General features: G+C 33.0%; 1 pseudogene; it reads right to left on the bottom strand.

Annotated features, from left to right (window-relative positions):
* Nucleotides 1-7,987: 7,987 nt before the first annotated feature.
* Nucleotides 7,988-10,044, bottom strand: LOC127808542 (ABC transporter G family member 20-like; annotated as a pseudogene).
* Between the last annotated feature and the right edge of the window lie 184 nt (nucleotides 10,045-10,228).

Here is a 10,228-nt window from a genome sequence, read left to right on the forward strand (position 1 = left end):
GTGTGTTGCACATGCATTCGTATGTAATCTTATTATAACATATCCCTGTTGTGTCCCAACTTATCATTTTAATAATTGTTGTCCTGATGCTTTACATTGTGTCATTTCTGTTCCAAATGTCTATTGATACTACTTTGAATCAGATTGAAGGGGGGAATGCTGTCATTTTTTTTGTTTGATAAATAGATAGAAGGTGAATCTCTATTATGCAGCGAAAATAATTAATTAAAGAGAATGCTGTGCTTAAATAACATGCATATCATTTATATATTATGATCACAGATAGCCTGGAAAACAATTAATTGAAGAGAATGATGTGCTTAAAGAACGTGCATGTCATTTATATATTATGATTGCGGATAGCCTGGAAAACAATTAATTGAAGAGAATGTTGTGTTGTCAAAACATGCCTATCACTTATGTATAGTGATCGCAGATTTGAGATGTGGCTAGTAGAGTTTGGAAATTGGTTGAGCTGTGAAGTTACATTATTGCAAGCAGTACAAATTACAGTTATGATTCATTTCATTAGTTTCTTGCTTTCCTAGCTCAAAATTTTCTTTATTGTCTTGCTATTATGGATGAGTACAAGAAATTAGACTGATTTTATTACTGATGTTTGTTAATCTAAACAGAGGTGCAATGTGCAATGTGAAATAATTTCTTTGTTAATCTAATATTGTCACCTTTCTCATTTCCCTTGCAGTGTTTGTTTATTTTCAAATCGTTGCATTATTTGGGATTGTATTTGCATCGTAAGAGGTATGTATCCCGGGAGTGATGGGATTTTATCACTCCCTTCGGGTGGTGGGAGATCACCCTAATTTATAGGTATGGAATATTAATGAATATATATATATATGTACATTGACATTGTGTATGTACATACCCCGTGAGTGATGAGGATTTTATCACTCCCTCCGGGTGGTGGGAGATCACCCTAATTTATGTGTTTATTTGTCCATTATATTTAGACTGTCTAATGGATGTTTAACAATATTTTATAAATTTTACGTTAAACTTGTACCTTACATTTGTTGTAGTTTCCTTTAATAGTTTTTTGAATAAGAATATAATTTTTTTATATTTATTTTTAATTAGTGTGATGGATAGGAGTTGGATGCAATTGGATGAAAGACTTTGTGACCAATACTTGAATGGAGTTAATGATTTCCTTGAATTCGCGTTCAGAAACCCACGGATAGATGGAAAAATTCGGTATCCTTGTGTGCAATGCAACAATACATTTTTTTTTTTTTTTTTTGGTCAAGATGATGTCAAGTTTCATCTAGTTAGGTATGGAATAGTTAAGAATTATGTTAATTGGTACTACCACGGGGAAGAGGTATTGGTTGAAGTAGAGATTAGTGATGAGGATGATGACAATAATAATAGTGACGATATGCGTCCTATGCTGGAAGAAGCCTTTGGGTTGCCAGGTGTTAATATTGATATGGGTCACGATTCATCTAACGAGAATGAGCCGAACTCGAGTGCAAATTTTTTTTATGAATTATTGCATGATGCCGAACAACCTCTATTTCCAGGATGCACTCATGTGTCGAAGCTTTCATTTCTTGTGAAACTGTTCCATTTGAAAAGTTTAAGTGGGTGGAGTAACAATTCATTCAACATGCTACTTGAGATAATAAGATCTACATTTCCAATGAGTGAAACTGTGCCTTCTTCTTATTATGAAGCTAGGAAATTCATCCGAGCTTTAGGACTCGATTATGAAAAGATAGATGCATGCCCAAATGATTGCATACTTTTTCGAAAAGAATATGAAAATTGTCATGAATGTGTGAAATGTGGTGCTCCTAGGTGGAAGTCAATTTGTATCATTTAAATGTTTTGTGGTTGGATGTTCAATGCCATCCATCTGAACTATATTGTTATTTAACTCATTTCCCTTTAAATGGATAGGTGACACAAATGTATAATTCAGAAAATGACAAAGTCACCAATCATTTGTTATCACTTGCTTGAGGGATAAATCATAGTGCATTGTCATACAAAGGCTACATTGTTAATGGTTTTCGGTTCCACACCCGAGATCAAGAAAAGAATTAGAAACTCAAAATAGTGGAGTTTTCGTGAGAGGGGAAACTAATAGTTTTGCAACTGCGAGAAATAGTAACCCAACCCTTGGTAATGTGGATTACTATGGCGTGTTAATGAATATTATCGAATTGCAATATCTTGATGGTCTACGAGTAGTACTATTCAAGTGTGATTGGAGATATGTATGCAATAAAGGAAGAGGAATCAAGACAGATAATTACGGGTTCACTTCTTTAAATTTTGATAGATCATTGCAGACTAATAAACCATTTATACTTGCTTGCCAAGCTAAACAAATGTTTTATGTAAGGGAAATGAGGGAACCTAATTGGTATGTTGTTCAACGATCACAACCTCGAAACTTTTATGATATGGATGCCTATGAAGCCACTAGTGATGAACCATTTCAACAAAATAATATGTCAAACATTAGCCAATGTTCAACCCAATATGCGGATCTAAATGACTGTGAGTTTTCATGGCATAGAAGTGACATTCCGCTAGAGATTGCATTTGAAAAAGAGACATCAAGACAACGAAGGAAAAGAATGTATCCTTCAGTTAAGGGAAAGAGAAAGACTAGAGGAACAAGGAAACAAAAACCAGTTTTAAGTGATGATGATTGATTGTATATGTCTTGCTTGCTTAGTTTTGATATGTTTCTTTTTTTTTTCCCTCTATTTTTCTAAAGCTTAGTGTATTTCAGTGTTTCTTTTTTCTTTAGTCACTTTCTATATATAAGTCTATGTTGTAGCCAATAGAGGGTATAGCTGAAACCAACGAACAAACTCTCGTCACACCACCTAATTTTGATCCATCTACAAGACAAAGTTGCGCTGGTAAGAAATAATTATCTATGTTTTAATAGTTTGGTTTTCTCATATGTAAAATAATAAAATAATTATTTGTTTTTATTTATCATATATTTATTGTATAGGATCATCATCATCTGATGCAAGAAAAAGAGGTCGAGGGAAAACAAAGAATAAAATACAAACATCTTTGGCTCCTGGTCAAAAATTGCCATTGGAATTCAATAATTATGGTCAAGCCATTGGATCAAATGCTAATGTGCTTGCAAGTCATATTGGCAAGATTGTTAAAGTATGTGAAGATGCACCAATTTCTTGCAAGCGTTGGGAAGATATTCCACAAGACAATAAGAATAAAATGTATTTTTATGTACTGGTAAGATTAATAATTATTCTATATTATACTTATATGATATTGTATTAAATTGTTCTTCATGACTTATAATGTTTCAAACAACTTTTTCTTTTAACTTGTGTAGGAGAAATTTGAATTTGATGAAAACGAAGTAAGAAAAAATTGGATCTTTAGAAAGATGGGAAGGGCTTTTGCAAACCATAGATATAAGTTGAAGGCTGACTATTATGAGGCATATGACAATGATGATGATCGAATTATGTTTGCTCCAACAACAGTCGACCAAGGATAATGGAGACAATTTGTCAGTTGGTTAAGCTCACATGAGTTTCAGGTATTCTATACCCTTTACTTTTTTTATGCATAAGTCACTTTAATTATTTAAAACATGATTATTGTATTTGGTCTTACATATAGGTTTCTTGTGCTCGTAATAAGTCTAATCGGTCAAAGCAAACAATGACTAAAACTACAGGCACTAGAAGTTTTACTCGAGTTAGAGCTGAACAGGTATAATTTAAATCATTTATACATCTTTCTCATTAACAATTTTTTTTTTTTATGTTGATTAACTTGTCTATTTAATACAGCCTGAAATATTAGGACACGAACCATCTGCATGGGAAATGGTCAAGGTGACACACAAGAAAAAAGACGGGTCAATGGTTGATTCCACATCAAAAGAAATAGTGGTAAATTTTATTTTAAACAGTTTATGTTGTTATTGTGATATATATTTTAGTATTATGTTATAACATATCTATTTTATTTATTATCAAATTTCAGGACAAAATTCAATCTTTAGTAACCCAAAGAGCTGAGGAAGAACCTTCTCAAGCTATTGATGAAAATGAAATTTTTTCTGAAGTAATGGGAAGAGAAAGACATGGACGTGTTTGTGGGTATGGATTCAGACCAATTCCTTCTTCTGTCCTTGGAAAGATTCCATCTCGTCATGAGCTTGTTATAAAACTAGAACAAATGCGACAACATAATAATGATTTGAAAAATGAAATGCAACTTTTGAAAGAGAAAAATGAAGCGTTGTCAACAGAATTGGACCAAGTCAAAGAAAGGCAATAAATTTTTGAAGCTTTTATGGAAGATGTTAGGGCAGGAAGGATTAGAAATAAAAATTGACTAGACTTAATTGTTTGATGTCTTTTTCTGATGTAAAGTGCTAGATGTCTTTTTTTGATAACAATGTAAATGTAAAGTGCTAGTCAATTATTAATTGACTAGAGTTGTTTTTTGAAGTTTCTTGATGATTAGAATGGTGTTTATTTTGAATACAATGTATTAAATTAATAGGGTTTAAATATAGAAAAACAAGCAGTGGGTTGTGGGAAAATTTTATAAAAATCACTTTCTGTGGCAGCCAACAAAAAGTGGTCACTAAAAATGTCTTTTTTTGTGGCAGTCATGACTCTCACTAAAAGTATCTGTCAAACACTTTTTGTGGCAATCAATATAATGTGGTCACTAAAAAATATTCATTTTGTGGCGGCCAACACTATCACTAAAATCTTACCATTTGTGACAACCAGCAAAGTCGTCACAAAAAATTCATTATTTGTAACAACGGTGGCCGTCAATGAAGAGTCATTATTTGTGACAACCATGACCGTCACAAAAAATGACATTAGTGGCGGAGGATTGTGGTTGTCACTAAAAAAATTTTTGTGACCGTCACATCTGGCTGCCACTAAATGGTATTTTTAGTGACGGCTAGCCAATAATCGCCACTAATACTATTTGTTACAGACTTGTTAGTGACAGCTTGTGACTACCAATTTAGCGGCCACTAAAACTTTTAGTGACGAGTTTTTATGCTTTTAGTGACGATCTTGGTTTCCCCTAAAAATCTTGTTTTTCGTAGTGTATATCACTACAAAAAATTCGTAATTTAGTAATGGATTTAGCGACATAATTTTTCCGTCGTTAATTAGAGACGTCTCAGTAAAGGATATTCCATCACAAATTTTTTTAATTTTTTTAAATTTAGTGATGGAATATTTCGTCACTAAATAATTTTTAATATTTATTATTAAATTTTTAAATTTAGCAACGAAATATTCTGTCGCTAAATAATTTTAATTTAATTTAATTTTTTTAAATTATTTAGTAACGGAATATTTCATAGCTAAATAATTTATTTTTTAGCGACGGGGTAATCCCGTTGCTAAATTTTATATTTTTTATTTAATTTATTTTTATTTTTTAGCAATGAGTATTGCCCTGTTGCTAAAAATAAAAATAAAAATAAAAATTTAATTATTTAGCAACAAAATATTTCATCGCTAAATAATTAAAAAATTAAATTAAATTAAAATTATTTAGCTACGGACTATTCAGTCGCTCAATAATTTAAAATTTTAATTTAATTTAAAATTTATTAGCGACGGAATATCCGTTGCTAAATAATAAAAAGAAGTTAAATAAATAATAAAAAAAATTAAATTTAAAATAAATATATTTAGCAACGGAATATTCTGTAGTTAAATAATTAAAAAATTAAATTAATAATTAGAAACTTTAACAACGATACTAATTTGTCGCTAAAGACAAGAAATGTGGGAAAGTTATTGTAATAAAGAAAGATGGAGAAATTATTGCGTCACAAGAGATTTAGAAAGAAATAACGAACAATGTTATTGATGAGGCAACAGAGGATGCAGTTGTTGGCTTTACAAACTGATCGATGAGGTGAGTCTGATGCTGAGGTTGGACATGACAAAGAGAAACTAATATCCTTTGCATTTGCTATCACCGATTTATGTTTATTCATTACAAGAAAAACAGTATTTAGCGACGGAAATATCCGTCGCTAAAATATCAAAATCCGTCGCTAAAAAATGTAGCGATTGGCAGCTTCCCATCACTAAAAATGATATCGCTAAATTTTAGTAAGGGCACAAATCAGCAATTGAATCAACAACAAAAATTTCTATCGTTGATTAAAAAAAACAAAAATTATTTAAAAAATTAAAAATTATTTTAGCGATAGAAATTTTTGTCGCTTTCATAGCAAATACACAATAAAAAAATTAAATATTAAAATAAATTAGGATTAGCAACGAAAATAGTTCCATCGCTAATCAGCGACAGGCGTTTCCGTCACTAACTTTTATTTTTAAAAAAATTAAAAAGATCACGGCACACGCTGGGCAGGCACGTGTGCACGCCCCTGCTTGGTGGGCGACAGGTGGCTTCACCTCTACAGGCCAAGTGGCTCCCCCTTAAGTCGCCACATGTAGCGCTGGGAAATTAATCCCAGCGCACTCCTCTTTCTCTTCTCAGTTTCAATCCTTGGTCCCCGTGAGCGCATGCGCCCGTCCAAGCTATGAGCCTCCTTAATACACACACTGCACATATTAATTATATACTATATTTAACTGTCAACAGTTTTAATTTTATTTTAAATTAAGATTTTAAATTTTAAATCTTTTACATTCATAAATTAATACTTAAAAAAATAAATGTTGTAAATTTTTAAATCGATTAATTTAGTGTAATTAATTAATCTCTTAAGTATTTAAATTTTATTTGATTAAAAATTAGTTTAATACATATTTGTTATTATAAATTTTACAATATCATATCAATTTACATTTTACAATATGCATTTAATACTAAAGAATTTTAATTTTATTTAATTTTTTAATTATTTAGCGACGGGAACCTCCCATCGCAAATAAATTTTAATAGTATTTAATCTTTGTTTAATACGTAATTAATAAATTTTATTTTTTTTCTTTTCTCTCATGTTGCTGTAATAACTTCTTGATCTTTCTCATCTTCGATCTCTTCCCTACAGTCATTTCTTTTCCTTCATCATCTTTCGCCTCTTTTGCCACAACCACATATTTCTAATATCTCTTATGAACATTCAACACTTTCTTACTGAAGGTTCCTTCCAACCTGACACAACTCACACTAGAAACTAAACTTTTGACGTCCTGGCTCATGCGAGTTCTTATTTTTCACATCGATCACATACAAAGATATATCAGTCACATACTTATATTTTTTTGCATCAACATCATAATGCCACTGACCTCCATATATCATAGGTACAAAGATAGGTCTCAAAGCTGCCATTCCTATAATATAAATTGAATCAATTTCTAAATTAAATACAAACATATCGATTCTGTAAGTATAAAAATATATTGGTTGTTTAAGGTTATATCGGTTTCTTAATATCAGTTGTGTAAGGATATGTCAGTTAATAGATATCAGTTTACATAAGATCACAACCGATAACATGCTATTGATATATTAGTTGACAAATGATGAGTACTTACATTTTTCATAACCAATATAATCATTTTTCATGATTCTTCTGTGTTTAAACCTATATCGGTCAAAATATATCATGACGTAAATTACCGATATATGATCCGATATATGTCCAAACTAACGAAATGCATATTTTTCACTCAATCGAGCTTTTCAATGAATAACCAGAGTTAATTTTATTTACAGACCCATTACTTTTTTATTCAAAAAATAGCAGAAAAGAGGATAATTAAACTATCCTGAACTCACCTAAACTACTCAGATTCGTTGACTAAATTTCTTCAAAGATAGGAAAATAAATAAATAAATACTTAAATGGAAAGAAGAGGATTGATGTGCGAAAGTATCAATACTTAAAGAAGAACAACAATGAGTTTGAAGAAGATGATTGATAAAGAAATAACAACACTTTGGTGAGTAAGAATGTTCATGAAAGAAGAAAAAAAGAAGACAAGATCCTATCGCTGATTTAAAGCGGGAGTATTTTTATCTAATTAATTTTTAAAAGTGATAGTTTTGCAAAGATTTTGTCCAATTTTTCCAAAGTTTAGCACTGAGTCTTATTTTTCCAAATTTCCCAAATCGATTCGTTCTTGGATGCCTTTTGGCGAGTTGTCGAGCCACTAGAACATCATGGCGAGGATAATTCCCGTGATGAGCACGGCGTCGAGCCGAATCCCGAAGAGCTCCAGTGACCGGCGGGAGTTTGTGAGTGATCGTTTGGCGATCACCAAGACCCCAATCCAAAACGGATCTACGAAAATTGACATCGAAGATTCGGCAGCAATGCCGGTGGTGCCGCCTTCGGAGAATAGCTTTCCTCGAGAAATGCTGGTGCTAATAGCATCTTTCAACGACTGTTTTGACCGATTTTTGGTGCTTTTCTGAATCGTTCTTCCCATTCTCCATGATTTGTTGAAATCGACTAGAGTTTTAATTCTACTAGGAGAGCCTTCAAGCTCTTGGATCACATCTAGAGCAAATTTTGTTTGGTTCTCGTTCTCTGGGATTGGGTGCCTGAACTCTGAAGAACTGGAGCAAGTTGCCTGGAGACCCACTGAAAAGGGTTTGCCCACGGGAAAGGAAGATCAACCGATCGAGAAGGTTCAAAATTCGGTAATTGGGTTGATGAATTGGCATGATCACGATGCTTTCGCTCTGAGCGATTCACTGCAAGACCTTTACGACTATGAAAGTACAGGTGGAGTCAAGCCCCGAAGTTGGTTCATCGAGGAAGAGGATGATCAGATTGTGGATTATGTCGACCCCCAACGAGACCTGCCAGTGTTCCCCTCCAGACATGCCTCGGTGGCCCTCGTCGTCGACCACTATCTTGGTAGCCCTCCGGAGCTCGAGCTGGCTGATCAAAGTTTGGACTCTCGCTTCTTTCTTCGACGCCGATAATTAAGGTTCTAGGCGGCCGAAATTTCGCAGAGAACATGAGAGTTTCTTCCACTGTTAAACATATGAAACAGCAAATAGTTGGAGATCACTTTTAGAAGCTTCAATTTCAAAACTTTGCTATTCAGAATTACGATGCCTTTAAGTCTCTCTTTGGCGATGCGGTCGGCGAGCGAGTCGATGAGGGTGGATTTCCCTAAGCCACTAGCGCCAAGAACGGCCATGATCTCGCCTTCCCTGGCCTTACCGAAGATTTTAATAATCGGTCTTCGTCGTTAGTGCATTTTTCATTTTTTTGAATCGGTCTCCTAAAGTCATCTTAGTCACAGTGGTTCAGGCTCCCAGAATTTTAATGGACAGTCTCTCGAAAATTAGTTTTGGGCTCTCAAAAATTAGTATTAGGGCTACTAACATCAAACTCTCTTCGTCGTGTTTGTTTGTTTCCCGTGACTTGAGATCGTATCATAACCATTTTAATATTTTTAAGTTTTTTAAACATTTTTTACCAAACGACGTCAATTGTTATCTCTTGAACACAACAATAGATTTATTGATTGAATATTATCATTAAGCCGTTTGGATTCTACAAGAAAGAGAACAATCGGAGAGCACATAGAAGTTCTCGTGCAAATATTTTGTTACTTAAGTTAGACACTAAAAGCTTGAATACTGTATTGAAACTAGTATCAAAGATGAATCTCTTTTGAAATAAAGACTCATCTATTTATAGAAAAACATAAAATTTTCTGAAATTTCTAGAATTATGATTCTTTTAAATAATATTTATTTTAATATTTCGAGATCCATTAAAATTATAATTCTTATGGATAATCCTAATATTCTATTATCCGTTAGAATTAGGATTCTTTAATCATTTGCATAGAACCCTTGAAGGATTATTGGATATCAGAGTTATTATGTTTGCCATTTATTCAGACCCCTCCCCCCAATCAAAGGGAATTTTTTCATTTTTTTAATCAAAAAATTTATTTTGAACTTTTAAACTTCTTTGATGATTTAATGAGTTTTTACTTATAATATATCTATTGTCTAACTATAACAATTAAATTTATTTGTCTTGGGATTAACCAAACCATACTCATTCACCATGGCAAAGGATCTAACATGCCATGAGCAAAGTCAAATTGATCTGGAATAGGTCGAGACCGAAACCCTGGATGGGTCCTCGGGGGCTTCCGGATGGGCCTTCAGGGAGTCAAGAAGAAGGAACCCCAATGGGTCTTCGGGAGAATGGGCTTTCGATTTTTCAGGTGAGCTAGGCTAGAACTTAGCC

The sequence above is a fragment of the Diospyros lotus genome, chromosome 8 (genome assembly GCF_014633365.1).
Source record: "Diospyros lotus cultivar Yz01 chromosome 8, ASM1463336v1, whole genome shotgun sequence".
Classification (NCBI taxonomy): Eukaryota; Viridiplantae; Streptophyta; class Magnoliopsida; order Ericales; family Ebenaceae; genus Diospyros; species Diospyros lotus.